The sequence below is a fragment of the Ovis aries genome, chromosome 10 (genome assembly GCF_016772045.2).
Source record: "Ovis aries strain OAR_USU_Benz2616 breed Rambouillet chromosome 10, ARS-UI_Ramb_v3.0, whole genome shotgun sequence".
Classification (NCBI taxonomy): domain Eukaryota; kingdom Metazoa; phylum Chordata; class Mammalia; order Artiodactyla; family Bovidae; genus Ovis; species Ovis aries.
In genome coordinates, this window is record NC_056063.1 from 23,249,901 (window position 1) to 23,266,593 (window position 16,693).

The 16,693-nt window shown below is 42.9% G+C and overlaps 1 protein-coding gene across 5 annotated transcripts in view; it reads left to right on the forward strand.

The window, feature by feature from the left end:
- Positions 1-16,693, forward strand: part of LHFPL6 (LHFPL tetraspan subfamily member 6) — a 234,978-nt gene that overhangs the window by 187,649 nt on the left and 30,636 nt on the right. The gene's annotated exons all lie outside the window — the stretch shown is intronic.

Here is a 16,693-nt window from a genome sequence, read left to right on the forward strand (position 1 = left end):
TTTATGTCTATTAATTTGACTGTTGTGGCCTTTGGGATCCAGTTTTCCACCCAGGGATCAAACCCGTGACCCCTGTGTTGGGAGCATGGAGCCCCCGTCACTGGACCACAAGGGACGTCCCAAGAGAACCCAATGCTTCATGGCACTTTTTTTTTTTTTCCTTTTTAATAGTTTCTTTTTCCAAAGAGCTCAAAGAAATTTACAAATATATCTGTGATCTTTGCTTAACATCCAAGAAAATACTCAGGAGATGCATTGCTTAATCAGAAGATCAATAGGAAAACGGGCAAAGGAAAAGCATCCCTGTGTAGAATAGGGTCTGGGACTAAAATCCTTCCTTCTTTAATTCTCTTGATTATTTCTCCTCCACATTTCCCAGCCATGGCAACTCTGGGAAGAGTTCCAGTGGAGCTCGATCTGAAAACAGACCAAAAGAGTTATGAAAGATGTGTGTAATGATGAGGTGTCTGCTGAGATACTGCCCCCACCCCTAGAATACTTTTTAAGGCATCTTAATGCCACTTGGCAAGGCTATTGCGTCTCTCTCCCTCTCTCTCTGTCTCCCTACATGTACATGCACATGTTTGTGAACACTTAGTCTCCCAGACCTCAAGATAGTTCAGGAGTTAAAGCTTTAAATAAATGGTAATTTCTAAGTTGATGGGACCTTTCAAAGCAACCCCCCAAAAAAGGGAGAGCACTAATTTTCTCTAACCAGGAGCTCCTAGAAATAGAGTTATATGGAAATAGGAGAATCAGCTTCAAAATAAATATCTGCATTTGGGAGAAGGGAAGCTCAGCCGTCCTGAAAACAAGAATAAAGAGGAGGAAAAGTGGCCAAACCTTGAGATGCCAGAGGAAGGGGGAATATACGACCTTCCTTTACCTTCTTCATGGATGGCTTGCAAAGATTAATTAAGTAAAAGTCTGTAAATTTCTTTAAGCCCTTTGTTGAAAGAAGCTATTTAAATATAAATTATGACCACGCAGCTTGCATCTCACATGTCAGGCACGCATGGTTAACTGTGTCCCATCTGTAAGTTATGCTTCTTCCACGTTATAAAGATGAGGATCCCTGATCGACCTTCGTTCCCTGACCTGGTGGTAAGGCAGAGATTTATGGTGTTACCTGTGGCATCTGAGTGCAGGCTGCCTCTTGAACTCCGAGTTATGCTTGAAGAAATCAGATCATGTGTCTGTCTCTTCTTGGATGAATTTTCTTAAGAGACATAAGGGATGTGGGTGGCATGAGGAGCAGGAGTTGGTTGATAAACTAAGACAATAATGTTTTACTGTTTCCTTTTAATACACTATCCTTTATCCAAGTATTGCCTAAGAGGGTAAAAAATTAAGGTGAGAGAAGAGAATGTTTTTGACCAGGCAGCCGTGGAGCCCCGGACTTTCTTGCTCTCCACCCCACCCACAGGTCTCATTGCCACTTCCCACTGGGTACATGCTCTTTAGACACCATGGAGAGCCCCCCAGGGTTTCGAGGGGCACAGATGAAAATCTGTGCAACCAGATATGCACTGGGTTCCTTTCTCAAGTCAGACCCCGTTCCTTGATAGCAGACAGCTTTAAGAAGCATACATTCTGGGAAGGGCCTATGATTGAAAGCAATTGCATTTTCTGTTTGTTGGTTTTGGGCTTCCCTGGTGGCTCAGATGGTAAAGAATCTGCCTGCAGTGACAAGACCTGGGTTCAATCCCTGGGTTGGAAAGATCCCCTGGAGAAGGGAATGGCTGCCCACTCCAGAACTGTTGGTTTTAATAGAAATGCAGTGGGATCTAGACTAATAGCAAACGTCCTCCAGTGTCCCCTTAAGGCTTGTCACCAGCAGCTCTTCAAACAGAGTTGAGTAAAAAGCTTAATAGAGGTGAGGAGTTGATTTTCTTTCCCTCTAAATTTGAACATCCATGTAATGCCATATCTTCCCTGGTGGCTCTGCCGGTGAAGAGTCCACCTGCAATGCAGGAGACCTGAGTTCAATCCCTGAGTTGGGAAGATCCCCTGGAGAAGAAAATAGCAACCCACTCCAATACTTTTGCCTGGGAAATCCCATGGACAGAGGAGCCTAGCAGGCTACAGTCCATGGGGTCACAAAGAGTCAGACACAATTGAGAGATTAACACTTTCACTTCATTTTTCACAATATCACAGTATTCAGTTCACCCTCTGGAATCGAACTCTCTCCTTTCTGTCAGTCTTCTGGAGGCTGGGATCCCCTAACAAGGAGAAAGAATTGTATATTTGAGAAGGCTCAATGCTGCTGGGGGAACAGACTCTGGGAGAGAATACACAGAACAGCCCGAGGGGAAACTCCTTGAACATTAACTCCATAAAAGGAGGTTTTCAGTGGTCTCAGCTGATCCATATTTTTAGAAAATTGTTTTGACTCAGCCTGCCTGACTGTAATGCTATTGCCAGAACCAGTGATGAGAGGGAGATAAACATGATGTTACGATCTTTTCTTTCGGTGCTTCCCATGAAGCCCTGGGTGGTGCAAATCTTGCTTGACAGACTTTGATGAACAGCTGCTCAGTTCCGCTTGGGAAGGGAGGCATTTATCAGAGGCTTCCTTTGTAAATAAGCTAGGAATTTCGATGTTGGGAGTAGTTCCCATGGAGGAAGACTGGTCTAAGCCTTCTCTTTCACATCAGCGGAGATGGTTCTGTTTGCAGCCCTGGGGAGCGGTGGCTGGCATGGTGGGGCATGAAGAAGTCCATGGGACCAACTGGGGAAGCCTCCATCTCACTCACTGGGTAGCACTAAGTGACCTCTGAACCTTTTTTAATGCCCTGTGCCCTTCAGCCTAGCTACTTCCTTTTCTGTGTGACAATGTGATGTTGCAGGAAAAGCTTTGGACCAAGGGTCAAGAGATACCATTTCATTTCTGGTTCCTTTACTAACTGTGATTTTAATAATTTCATTTCTGATTCCTTTATTAACTGTCACTCCATCTTTTTGAGCTGCAGCCTGTATTCATAGGTTCATTCTTCAAAAACTGAGCTCTGCCTACTATACTCTTAAAAGGAAAGGAGTCTCTGAGGTTGACATGTACACTTGCTATATTTAAAATAGATAGTCAATAAGGACCTGCTGTACAGCACAGGGAATTCTGCTCAGTATTCTATAACAGTCTAAATGGAAAAAGAATAGATACATGTGTGTGAATAGCTGAATCACTTTGCTGTTTACCTGAAACTAACACAATGTTAAAGTAGCCACTCGCCAATAAAAACATTAAAAAAAAAAAATATGAGTGGTTTGCTATACATAGGTAAAGACATGGGATGAACCCCAAATATTCCATGGGAGCATCCATTTGACTCCAACTCCATTTTGGAGTCAAAAAAATGGACTCCATTTATATATTTTTTTAAAAAAATAAGTCTATCTGTGGAGTAGAATGGAAAATCCCACATCATTTCTCAACTCAAATAAAGAAGACCTATTCGAGAGGAGGACTGATTCAGGTAGGACCTCTGACTCTGCAAGGTCTGAAATTCACTCCTTTTAGTTTTTAGGAACATTTCAATGGCGGATTTTGAGAAGCACCTAGATGAAATCTTTTTGAGGGTCCTTTTCAGCCCTACATTTGAAAACCCAGATCACAAACATGAAGGTCCCTTTGCTTGCTGAATAAAGACTGACTTCTTTGGCCTAGAATTACCAACCTCCTCAAGGGTCATTGACCCCATCTCAACTGCTTGGCTCCTCCTCTATTCCTCTGCTTCCCAACTCAGTCTAGTTGCATTTTCCTCAAACCTGCCCTTGCACCTGTCCATCTCCAGGCCCCCTTTCTTCACCTGGCATCTATTAACTTATCAAACCCCATTCATGTTATCAAAACCACCTTTTCTTGCTTCTACCAGAAATTTCTATGGTGACTGTCGGTTTTGCTGTTAGCATCACACAAGTACAAGCGTGAAATATGATTTCTGTGTTACTTTCTCTCAGATGTTAGGATGAGTGGACCTTCTTCAGTTTTTTAATTTTTCCACTGTGTAAGCACCAGGCTTTGCACGGACCCAAATGCCCACCAGCTCAATTAATGAAGCATAGATCAAGTAGTATTGTTTTCTTTACCAACTAAATAGAAATATATTTCTAAATATATCTCATTGGACCTTGGGGATATATCTGGTGTTCAATTGTAAGGCTTGTGCAAAATTCATTTTCAGGTAGTTAGATCAACAGGGTGGGAATGAGAATTCCTGACTCTGTCTTCTGCTAGCTCTGATAGCAGAAGCAACATTTACCCATTTGGAGGTGGGTTTTTTTTTTTCCCTTTATTTTAATAAGTTTCTTAGGATAACCTACTTGAAAAGATCCCAGTGATTTCTTTGTGATTGCTTATGATAGTATTTTAATTACTTATTTCTCATGAGTATTCTTTTCTCATTGTGAAAGTCTTTGTGATCGCATTTCAAAGTACATTTTAAAATATTTTATATTTTTAAATATCAGTGACAAAATACGGTACTTTAAAAATTGAATTAAAAATTTAAAGCCAGCATTAGACTGATTGGAAACAAATTTTCGAGTGCTTTCAAAATTTGTTTGGGACTGATTACTAAATCACAGATGGAAAAGTAAAAAGTTTTGGTTATCCTTGACATTTCAAGAGGGAAAGAAAACAGAAAAGGAAAATCATTATAGCTGTCTCGAAAGAAATTGCTTCCAAATTGTTGTCTCTCAGCTATCCCAGATGGCTTTACTGTTTTTTAGTGGAATTGATGGTATTTTAAAAAGACCTGAAGAAAATAGATGAGGTTTTTCTTTCCTGATGTCCCAGAAGGTGGATAAAGGAAAAGGATATCTTTCGAGAATTGTCTGTTTTAAGTATATTGGCCTCTTGTACCACCTCATTGACAGCATCCGTGACATGGTATCTTCATACTCTCTGATTTTTCAGTGGTGAGAAACATGCCTCATGAGTATATTAGTGGAAATAGTATATATCCTAGGCAAGAAAGTTAGTTGAAACATGTTACAAATGTCTTATGTTCTAGTCAAAAATACATATATATGCATATATAATTTGTGTACATTATATTCAAATAATAATAAAGCTATACCTATAATTACATATAGGATTTGTGTATACGGTGCATATACATATGCATACATGTATACGTGTATGTGTGTGTTTAAAATAGTCCTTAGAGCAGCTCTATGAAATGAATTTTATTCCTATTTTACTGATGAGGAAACACGTCCAAGAGAAAGGCAAGATACTCAGGATCCCAAAGTCAGAAGAGAACATGATCAGACTTCGAGGCTGTGCTCTGAATCACCCCACAACCTTGTAGCATGTTTGTGAAACATGCCGTATTCGATTTTCACCGCGGCTTCGACATCAGTTGTGTAGCCTTAGATTTAAGGCTTAGATTTAAGCCAAAATTGCAGGCAAACTCAGGCTTTTTTGTGGTGGTGGTTCGCAAGCTGGTGTACAGAATATCTGCTGTCAGAAGAGCTAGAACCTAAAGAAAAAAGTGGCCTCTCAAGGCATGATAGGCTTGTCTTCGTTACAACATAGGATTTTCATTTGACAGCCTCCTTATCACATTTTTTTAAGAATTTTGAAAACGATTTCGATTTGTCGAGGCTTCAAATGGGTCACAGCGGCGGACTGCATGTAGGCCTCCTCTGTGTCAACCTGGAGAAAGCCTTTCACTCTCATTCTTTTCATCACATGTAGCTGTGCTGTGCTGTGCTTTGTCTCTCAGTGGAGTCTGACTCTTTGTGGCCCCGTGGACTGCAGCCCGCCAGCTCCTCTGTCCATGGGATTCTCCAGGCTGGAATACTGGAGTGGGTTGCCATGCCCTCCTTCAGGGGCTTTTCCCAACCCAGGGACCGAACCCACATCTCTAATGTCTCTGCATTGGAGGGTGGGTTCTTGACCACTAACGCCACCTGAGAAGCCCAATGCTTTTTGCAGCCTTAATAAAGATTCATTCTCTGATCCCCTTCTCCCCAGCCCACAGTCATGCCCCTTAATTCTTCTGAGGAAATTTTGTTAATGACACTCTAGTTCCTGACTCAGCTAGCCACTTCCCTGAGCCCCAGACTCATAGCTTCATTGTATATTAATGCAGTAAACAGCATAGTTCCTCATATCCTCCACACACAGCTGGGGCAGATGGTTTCACTGTTGTCTCATTCAAACAGGACACAACCCCCAAATTTTGCGGGTTCTTGCCAGAGATGGTGTACTGCAGGAGCCTCTTTTCCAGCCAACACTGTCTATGTGTGAGGGGAAGGACACTGGGAATCAGTGCTTCAGCGGGAATCAAAGCAGAGATCTATAGGTGTGTCCAGGGAAGGCTTGGAGGTGGCTGGGGACGGCATTCTGGCTTAGAATGCCATATGGTATGATGTGTTCCCATGAGACTTCAGACACGTTGTATCATCTGCTCTCCACTCCCAACAGAAGTTCTGCAAACCTGTGGCATTAGCAGAGCATCGTGGTGCTGGTGTATACTTTGTTCTCATAAGCCACTCTTGGACAAATAAAATTTTAAGAAGTGTTTATTGCTTTTCCCTTCTCTTTCCTCATTATCTCACAAGAGCAAAACTACCTCTACATGCTCTGCACTCTGCTGGGACGTTTTCTCTAATCCCCTCAACACCTCTGTGAAGAGAACCTGCTGTGGCCGTTTTCTGGATGAAACTCTTAGGGCTCAAATTCAGGAGACTTGTTCCATCAATATCTAGTAAGTAGCAGACCCAGTATTCAAACACAGGACTCTTGGACTCCAAAGCCTTTGTTCCGAACAGTTCCCCTCTTGAATATCTGGCTGAGTGAACATAACCACAGTTAGTCAACAGCAACCTGCATGACGTTGCAGGTTCCAGGGCAGGGGTGGGATGTGCTGATGGTTGCAGGTTACATTTATTTACACGTGGGTGTTTTAGTTTGTTTGGTTTTTGTTTTCATGATTAGGTCAGACTTTTCTAACAGAATCTTGTTGGAGCCTTGTTCCCGGAAAGCTTTCATGTTGCAGGATGATGATTCTGTTCACTCTTTTTTTTTTTCCTTATTTAAAGACTATTGGGAGTGATTCATTTTGGTGGTGCTAGTGATAAAGAATTCACCTGCCAACGCAGGAGACGTGGGTTTGATCCCTGAGTCAGGAAGATCCCCTGGAGGAGAAAATGACAACCCACTCCAGTATTCTTGCCAGGAGAATCCTGTGGACAAAGGAGCTTGCTGGGCTACAGCCCATGGGGTTGCAAAGAGTCAGACACAACTGTGTCTGAGCAGCAGCATTTTGTACAAAACAGCAGTCATCCTTGAAAGAAAACATGTCTACACAGAAATTTGAGCTGCGTGGCTGGACTGGGCTGGAGATCTGTAGGTTGTCTTTCTGGGTTTGGTGAAATGGCTTAAGAAATTCTTATTGGTATTTCTGGGTCAGAAAACAGAAGCATGTCGATCCTATTTTAGGTCATAGAGTGCCTGTTTGAGAAATGTGGAAAGCTTAGAGGTATTTCTTGCTCTTGACTTGTATATAAGTTACTTCCAAATTGATGGGTCCTTAGTACCATCATCCCTTAGGGATGCAGTGTTGTCTCAGTTGTGGCATTGGGTCTAACTTTGTAATTACCTTGTAGTCTGTTCAGACCACTGGGCCAAGGGAAAAAAGAGGGCAGAGCACAAATAATTGAAAAAAAAATTCATTCATATGTCCTGATGCTGGAAATCTATGACAAACATCTCCCTCATCCCCTCCTTCCCCCTTAGAAAAGATGGCTTGGTGGATCAACAGAGGAATGGAAAAGATAGGTGATAGAGCACATTTTAAAAACCTGTTAATCATAAAACCACTGAGTGACTGAACTGAACTGAATCCTAAAGCCTAGACAGTGGGTATCCGGGTGTTCACCATACAGTTCTTCCAACTTTGCTGTAAGTTTGCAATTTTTCATAACAGAATATTGGAGAGAACAAAGAGGAAATGGGATAATTCTTCACTGTAGAGCTGTGGTCTTAGTTTCAGAAAATATATTGATTCAGAAGATGTAAATAAGCAATAAGGCTTTCCTTAAGCAGTTTCTATTTTTTGGTTTGTTTAAACTGGCTGTTACCTGGAGCTGCTACTGAAGAATCCAAAATCGGCAGGTATAGTAACTCCCGTGATACAATATTAGTATTAATACTGATGACCAAGCCTTTGTCTCATGCCAAGCCCCAACTAGGCATCTTTATTAAGTCTTTTATTTATTTCTAATAACAGTACTAAAGATGTGGGTACCATTGCATCTATTTTATAGATGAAAATCTGGGCTTAGGGAAGTCAAAAGCATGCTGTTCAAGGTCACACATCCGGTGAGGTGGTGTCAGGATTCAGACCTGATGAGGTCAACCTCAAGGCCAGCACTATTCCCCCTGGATCCTCGCTGCTCAAAGTGTGATGCACTCAGCAGCCCCTCATCTCACCGGGAACCCCTTCAAAATGCAGGCGATTCAGCCCTGCCCCCAACCTGCAGAGCTAGAATCTGCATTTGAACAAGCCCTCCAGCTGTTTTGTATGCGTGTCAGGCTGAGAAGCTTTGTCCCCAGCCACCCTCCTCTGGAAATGTGGGACTGTGTCTTTATTTTCCCTCTGCTGTTAACACAGGACACCTTTGAAAAACAGTGAAAGTGTTCATTGCTCAGTCATGTCCGACTCTTTGCGACCCCATGAACTGTAACCCACCAGGATCCTCTGTCCATGGGATTCTCCAGGCAAGAATACTGGAGTGAGTAACCATTCCCTTCTCCAGGGGATCTTCCTGACCCAGGGATCAAACCGCAGTCTCCTGCATTGCAGGCAGATTCTTCACCATCTAAGCCACGGGAGAAGCCCGCAGGACACCTTAGGGTCAGTGAAAATTAGAATTTCTTTTGCTTCAGAACTGACGCTGCAGCACTGAGCCTGGCCAGCTCTGTTCTTAGGAGCCTCAGAGAGAAGGTAGTGAACCAAAGCATAGAATAGGCATCTAGAACCCCGAGTTTATCCCAGCTCTGCCCCTCATTATCCCCTGGGTGACCCTCAGATCTCCACTCTTGTCTGTGATTCCATCCCAACCAAAGGGGGACATCAGTTCTGGATATGCCTGCTTCGCAGAAAGGTCACAGTGCCTTTAGAAGTAAAAAGAAATAGAACCAGAACAGATGAACGTGTTTTTATCCTTATAGTCGTGTATGGGTCCTTTGGCTGAGGGCCATCAGCCTTGTAGCTGTTTCATTCTTGCTAACTGAGGTTTGCATGGCTGATATGACTGTTGGGTCAAGTGTTCACGAGTTATGGTTCCAGGAATATCCTTCCTGGAACCCTCTCTGTGTTCCATCTAAGAAGAGGGCCTTCTCTGAGACAAGTACAAACACACATTGGCTCAAACAGAGTCCACCACCCTCCCCTACATCAGTGCAAAGTTCAAAGCTTAGCAGTAGAGACTAGTCACTGATCACTTATTGGGAGTATCGTACCCATCTCTTTACATACACTATATTTCACCCTGAGAAGGAGGCATCCCCATTTTACAGATTGGCCTGAAAGTGAGTCCCTGGTTGTTTGTTGTTGCTCAGTTACTAAGTCGTGTCTGACTCTTTTGAGACCCCATGGTTTGTTACTCTAGGGGCTCCTCTGTCCATGAAATTCTCCAGGCAAGAATACTGGCGTGGGTTGCCATTTGCTTTTCCAGGGGATCTTCCCAACCCAGAGATCAAACCCTCATCTCCTGCATTGCAGGCATATTCTTTACCTCTGAGCCATCAGGGAAGCCAGCTCTTAAATAGGAGGGTTAGAAAAATGTTGCTTTTAATCAGATGTAATTTACCAGAAAACAATCACATAGAAATTACAAAATCTCAAAGTTGCACTGTTTGAAACAACTTTAATTTTTCTACCAGTGATTGCCTAGGACTCTAGAAAAAGCAAAGATGACAGGTCACTAGTGGCTGAAAGCAGCTTCTGATTTTTCACCCTGAGCTAAAGAGCAGGTACTCTGGTGCCCCTCACTGTGTATGTCTTTGCTGTTTTCTGCCCCATGAACTGGAAAAGAAGATGAAATGAGAATCAAGGAGCCATTTTGGAAAATATTTTAAGAGCATCTAAAGTATGTTCTCTTCTGCAGGGTGTTTTCAGTGTGAAAAAATAGTCTTATTGTGATTTGTGAAAGTATCTTTGATAGAGCAGAAGTGGTCTTGTTTCTATATTATGCTTTAGTCTTAGGAGGAGATATGCTTTTCTTGGCTAAACCTCTGATGATGAAGAATCCATTTCTTATCTCTATGTTTCGATGTCCTCTTTATGGATGGAGTTCTTGGTGTGCTGGAACTCACATCCTGGTTCTCCCTCATTGGCACTCAGGGAAGGGGGGATCCATTTGTAGGGTTCCCAGGAGCCCATTCCTTCTCTTTGGTAACAGGCAACGGCAGAGTTGTTCCCTGTAGAGAATCAATCAGAGAGAAATGGTGACTTGAAATCTCTCTTCCGCCCCATCCCTGAAGTGAAGTGAAGAAGTGAAATGAAGTCACTCAGTCGTGTCCAACTCTTTGCGACCCCATGGGCTGTAGCCTACCAGGCTCCTCTGTCCATGGGATTTTCCAGGCAATAGTCCTGGAGTGGATTGCCATTTCCTTCTCCAGGGGATCTTCCCAATCCAGGGATCGAACCCGGGTCTCCCGCATTGTAGACAGACGCTTTACCATCTGAGCCACCACATCCCTACTTCTCCGTTTATACACAGGGTTCCTCAATACACATGTGAATATGGGAGGTCAGGTCAGAGTTGGGACCATGAACACTTCGGGATTTGGGCATCAATAGAAGGTAGAGGTTAGGAGAACTGGCTCAGATTGGCCTGAAAGTAAGTCCCTGAATCTACCAGGAAATACACGTACCAGTATTTACTGGTAGATGAGAAGAAACCTACCTCTCCAAGTTTCAATTTCCTCATCTGCTAACTAAAGGCTATTATCTATTAGACAAGTATTACATGGGCTTCCCTGGCTTAGCAGTAAGAATCTGCCTGCAACGCAGAAGACACAGGTTTGACCCTTGGGCCAGAAAGATCCCCTGAAGAAGAACCCACTCCAGTATTCTTGCCTAGGAAATCCCGTGGACAGAGGAGCCTGGCAGGCTACAGTCCACGGAGACACGAAAGAGTCGGACATAACTTAGCAACTGAACAACAGTAACAACAAAATGGCTTGCAAAAACCTAACTGAGTCTATTTCTTCTAGAATACTTCAGTAGTTTTCTCCTCATTGTGCGTTCAGAGTCCAGAGAGTTATAATACTGACCTTTGCCCTCATCCTCTCCCCACTACTGGATTTATTTTCTTGTTACATTGTGTAAAGGGCTGGTTATCAAGGACCGAAAATGGACGAATATGGTGGACATAAAAAGCACATGAAGACTTAGAGATGGAAAGTGCCAACCTTTTCCAAAGGAAACTCTAGATAACAGGCTACGAGACTGTGCAGCTTTCATGAGAAAAGCAGAGGAAACAATTTCCCTCGGTGCTTGCCACAGAAAGGAAGAAAAAGGACCTGGAGGACGAATAAAAGTATCTAAAAAACATAAAAGATGAATTGATGGGAAGGACTTGCGTGACCACTGCAGGGGCAATAGGTGGAAAAAGTCAGGCTGTTTAAAAAAAATAATAATAAACCATGAAAAAGAATGGAGCAAATAGTCATGGAAAAAAAGTGAGATCACAGAAAAACTTTCAAGAGTGGCCTGGAAAAAAAAATAAGACTTTATGCGTTGAACACGAGGACTCTATTCGTACCACCTGTGGAGAGTAATTGGCATTGGCTGACTGGAGGGGTTTGTTTTGCCTTCTTGGCAGGAGCTGAATTGTTATGTTAATATTCCGTTGGCTAAGTGTGAAGTATTGACTTTGAATAGAAAAGGGTTTGCAGAAGGGAAAATTCCCAGCCTGGGGTTTTCACTTTGACCGAAGAACTCTTCAGGAGCTTCAGACTCCCCACTCAGATTCTAAAAAATAATTAGTATCATGACAGGCATCTCCAGCATGGTGCGAAAATGAATACCGTTTCCACTAGGACCTTCTCCCCAAGGTGGTTTACAGGCAGAGTGTATCCTAAGATTTAGACCGATGAACCCATCTGGGGCCAAGGGCAGACCCCTTGGATCGTACAGCATCACAGCACAGCTCCCAGCATCCACCTTTCTGCATTTACCTGGACTCTCCCTTCTCCATTAATACTGGCTTCTCCTTAGAGGTCTCTGTGCTGACTTGGGTCTTCATATATTTTAGTTATCTTGAACAGAGTGAGGCCAGAACCCTAAGGTTGTTGTTCAGTTACTAAGTCATGTCCAACTCTTTGTGACCCCATGAATTGCATGCAGCCTGCCAGGCTTCCTTGTCCTTCACTATGTCTTGGAGTTTGCTCAAATTCATGTCCATTGAGTCAGTGATGCTATCTAACCATCTCATCCTCTGTTGCCCCCTTCTCTTCCTGCCTTCCGTCTTTCCCAGCGTCAGGGTCTTTTCCAGTGAGTCAGCTCTTCCCATCAGGTTGCCAAAGTATTGGAGCTTCAGCTTCAGCATCAGTCCTTCCAATGAATAATCAGGGTTAATTTCCTTTCGGATTGACTGGTTTGATATCCTTGTTGTCCAAGGGACTCTCAAGAGTCTTCTCCAACACCACAGTTTGAAAGCATCAATTCTTTGGAGCTCAGCCTTCTTTATGGGTACTCGAGTTAAAATGGCCTAATAGTTAATGCATGATTCAAATGTGTCTGTGTGTTTTTTTAATTTAAGAACTATTGAGTCATTTGTTTGGATTTTTTTTTTTTTTTTCCTTTTTAGGAAGCAGTGTCTCTCTGAATTCCCAGGACCACCTACAGAATGACTTTTGTCAAGGTCTGTGCTGTCCTGATGTCTAATTCCAGCTAGGTGCTGGTGAAATCTAAAAGTTTGAACTAATTTACACTAATTTGGGATTGACTCATGACCCCTTAAAAGTTGCAGTCTTTAGGACTGCAAAATTAGATTTCTTCTTTAATTGCAAATGAGCCTATAGTGGCAAATGACCTCACACCTCTTCCACCCACCCGCCTCTGTTACCACCTTCCTCAGGTTGATGCCTCAGTTCACAGCATCTCTCCTCACTTCCACTCCTCCTTGCACAGGTTTTTCAAAAAGTGTGACTTTTTTTCTTTCATGGCAGTGAAACAAGAATTCCGTTGAAATACCACATAATTAAACCCCATGAGTTAACCACAAGGTTTATAAATCTAATAAAGAAAATCCATGTAAATAATATAAAAGTTTGTGAGCCAGAGATTTTAATTGAACCATTTACTCCCCAGGAGCAAATTAGTCAGCCAGAGCTATAAAAACTCATTAGATCACTAAAATTTCATTCGGGCAACCACTTTACATTCCAGAATTTTTTCTGGGCCTCATTTCAGCATACAGTATCATATCTAAGTAGTATCTAATTCAAGAATTTTCAAACTATGTTTCCAGCAAATGTTGATATCCACAACATGGTCTAAGATTTAACACTGCTAAAAACTGAACAATGACAGATTTCTTCCATAAAAAAGATGTCCTTTTATGTAATTGTTTCCAACTTTACCATGTCAATACTTCAGTATAGATGATAAATTCTAGTTGACTCCAATGTAAGGGCCCTTAGTTAACATTTAAAGTGTCCTCTTTGGGAATCCACACTCAAGAAGTTCATTAGCAGAAGTTCCCTAAGAGAGACCACACCACAGAGGTAATTAATACAAAGCCTTTTAATATCACTGTACTTACCCCAAGGAAATGACAACCCACTCAAGTATTCTTGCCTGGGAAATTCCATAAACAGAGGAGCCTGGCAGGCTATAGTCCATGGGGTTGCAAGTAGTTGGACACAACTGAGGGTGCACACACCACACTTACCCCAAGGTTTAATAATTAGCATAGGTTGTATCAGAGCTCATTCTTAATTGAGAAAAAGGATGATGTTTAAGTAATGGACAGATAGAAAGTACATATGAGCCCCTCTGCACTCCCACAAGTAGAAAGTGAAAAGTGAAAGTGAAGTCGTTCAGTCGTGTCTGACTCTTTGCAACCCTATGGACGGTAGCCTACCACGCTCCTCTGTCCATGGGATTTTCCAGGCAAGAGTACTGGAGTGGGTTGCCGTTTCCTTCTCCAGAGGATCTTCCCGACCCAGGGATTGAACCTGGGTATCCCGTATTGTAGTCAGGTGCATTACTGTCTGAGCCACCAGGGAAGTCCCCACAAGTAGTTCAGTTCAGTTCAGTCACTCAGTTGTGTCCAACTCTTTGTGATTCCATGAATGCAGCACACCAGGCCTCCCTGTCCATTGCCAACTCCCGGAGTTCACTCAGACTCGCGTCCATTGAGTCAGTGATGCCATCCAGCCATCTCATCCTCTGTCATCCCCTTCTCCTCCTGCCCCCAATCGCTCCCAGCATCAGAGTCTTTTCCAATGAGTCAACTCTTTGCATGAAGTGGCCAAAGTACTGGAGTTTCAGCTTTAGCATCATTCCTTCCAAAGAACACCCAGGGCTGATCTCCTTTAGAATGGACTGGTTGGATCTCCTTGCAGTCCAAGGGACTCTCAAGAGTTCTCCAACACCACACTTCAAAAGCATCAATTCTTCGGTGCTCAGCCTTCTTCACAGTCCAACTCTCACATCCATACATGACCACAGGGAAAACCATAGCCTTGACTAGACAGACCTCAGTCAGCAAAGTAATGTCTCTGCTTTTGAATATGCTGTCTAGGTTGGTCATAACTTTTCTTCCAAAGAGTAAGCGTCTTTTAATTTCATGGCTGCATTCACCATCTGCAGTGATTTGGGAGCTCAAAAAAATAAAGTCTGACACTGTTTCCACTGTTTCCACTGTTTCCCCATCTATTTGCCATGAAGTGATGGGACCAGATGCCATGATCTTTGTTTTCTGAATGTTGAGCTTTAAGCCAACTTTTTCACTCTCCTCTTTCACTTTCATCAAGAGGCTTTTTAGTTCCTCTTCACTTTCTTCCATAAGGGTGGTGTCATCTGCATATCTGAGGTTATTGATATTTCTCCCAGCAATCTTGATTCCAGCTTGTGTTTCTTCCAGTCCAGCGTTTCTCATGATGTACTCTGCATATAAGTTAAGTAAGCAGGGTGACAATATACAGCCTTGACATACTCCTTTTCCTATTTGGAACCAGTCTGTTGTTCCATGTCCAGTTCTAACTGTTGCTTCCTGACCTGCATACAGATTTCTCAAGAAGGAGGTTAGGTGGTCGGGTATTCCCATCTCTCTCAGAATTTTCCACAGTTTATTATGATCAGTCAAAGGCTTTGGCATAGCCAATAAAGCAGAAATAGATGTTTTTCTGGAACTCTCTTGCTTTTTCCATGATCCAGCGGATGTTGGCAATTTGATCTCTGGTTCCTCTGCCTTTTCTAAAACCAGCTTGAACATCAGGAAGTTCACAGTTCACGTATTGCTGAAGCCTGGCTTGGAGAATTTTGAGCATTACTTTACTAGCATGTGAGATGAGTGCAATTGTGTGGTAGTTGGAGCATTCTTTGGGATTGGAATGAAAACTCCACAAGTAGGGTATGTATCAGTACCACCCAGGGAATCGCCAGTGAAAGAAACCACTCTAGGTGTTTCAGGCAGGAGGGGATGTAACCCAGGGATTTGAAGTTTCACAGACCTGTTAGATCTGGGGAAATGAAGGTCAGAGAAACTCCTTTGTAGAATTCAGGAGTTGAGGAAGTGCATGGATCAAACATCAGGGCAGCTTATGATCTGCCATTAGTGAGTGAGGTTGAGAGGAATGCCAGGAAGCCAGTCCCCATATCTCACATATAGACAGCAGAAAGACACGTCCCTGGCTGCAGCTGCCAATGGGAAACGTGGTTTATCTCTCCCTTTTACCTTCTCACTGACTATAAGCCAGAGATTCTGCTAGCAGGACAGTTTTTTGATTTGTTTGTTTGGTTGGTTCATTGTTTGGTTGCACTAAGTCTTCTTTGCTGTGTGGACTTTCTCTACTGTGGTGAGCAGGGGCTATTCTTTGTTGCGGTGCATGACCTTCTCATTGCGGCGACTTCTCTTGTTGCGGAGCACAGGCCCTAGAGCTCAGGCTTAGTAGTTGTGCCATCCAGGCTTAGTTGCTCTGTGCTCTGTGGAATCTTCCTGGATCAAAAATTGATCCTGTGTCTCCTGCATTGACAAGTGGATTCTTTACCACTAGATCACCAGGGAAGTCTGCAGGTGAGTTTTTGAAATGTAGTTTCCTGGCTTCTAGCCCCACCTAAAAAAGGAGAATCTTAAAAAGTAAAGATGATTTTGCTTATTCACAAGCATTATCAGGCACAGAGTGTAAGAATCTGGCCAGCCCAGTGATGGAGAGGAAGGAATTTTCCTTTACCCTTCTAGATACTTTTGGCTGGTCTAAGAATTAAATTGGCTTGACATGAGACAGATTAAGAGAAGAAAAACAAACGTTTAACAACATGTATACATGAGAGGGACTCAGGAAAAAATGAGTAATTCCCTGAAATGGCAAAAGCATCACTCACTTTAAATATCATTCTCAGCTAAGACAAAGAGAACACTGGGGGTTAGTCATTTGGGACTTCAGAGGGGAGGAAGGTGATTGACATGGAGATGGAAAAGCAAAGGTTTGGTAAATGTT